The following is a 532-nucleotide window of genomic DNA, read 5'->3' as shown; positions in this document are numbered from 1 at the left end:
CCGCGGCCGGGGCTGCAGCCCCGGGCCGGCACCGCTCGGCTCCCCCCGAGCAGCGGGAGCGGGGACGACCCTTCCCACACGGTTTCCAGCCCGTGGAGAGCAGCGCTGCCTGCTTCACCCACCCGCCGTGTCCCGTCCCCCACCCCCAGCAGCTCCTCCGCGCAGATGCCGGGCGCTGGGGCTGAGCGGCGGGGAGCAGGCGAGGAGGAGGAGGAGGAGGAAGGAAAGGGCCGGGGGGAAGGAAGCGGAGGGGAGAGAGGGACACTTACTCCGCAGAGCCCACCCGGCGGCCAGGCAGAGGGTGACGGTGCCCACGACGACGCCCCGTCCCCGGCAGCCCCGGAGCGGTCTCATCCGAGAGGAGCCGATGCCCCAGGGGTTGGCATTTAAGCGGCCGGACCGGCCGGCGAGGCCTCGCCCCCGGGGGCCCCCCCCCCCCGGCCTCTTCCTCGCTCCTCTTCCCTCCTCTTCCTCCCCCCTCCCGCCGGGGCTGGCGGCGGGTCCCCCGGGCTCTCCCACCCCCCCCCCCCCC

The 532-nt window shown here is 76.7% G+C and overlaps 1 protein-coding gene across 1 annotated transcript in view; it reads right to left on the bottom strand.

The window, feature by feature from the left end:
- The window catches only part of VSTM5 (V-set and transmembrane domain containing 5), a 5199-nt gene that overhangs the window by 3718 nt on the left and 949 nt on the right, over positions 1-532 (bottom strand). The window lies entirely within an intron of this gene.

Source organism: Haliaeetus leucocephalus, unplaced genomic scaffold, assembly GCF_000737465.1.
Source record: "Haliaeetus leucocephalus isolate CR32 unplaced genomic scaffold, Haliaeetus_leucocephalus-4.0 Scaffold616, whole genome shotgun sequence".
Lineage (NCBI taxonomy): Eukaryota > Metazoa > Chordata > Aves > Accipitriformes > Accipitridae > Haliaeetus > Haliaeetus leucocephalus.
Note: the sequence above shows the minus strand (reverse complement) of the source record. Positions and strands in the feature narration are given on the sequence as shown.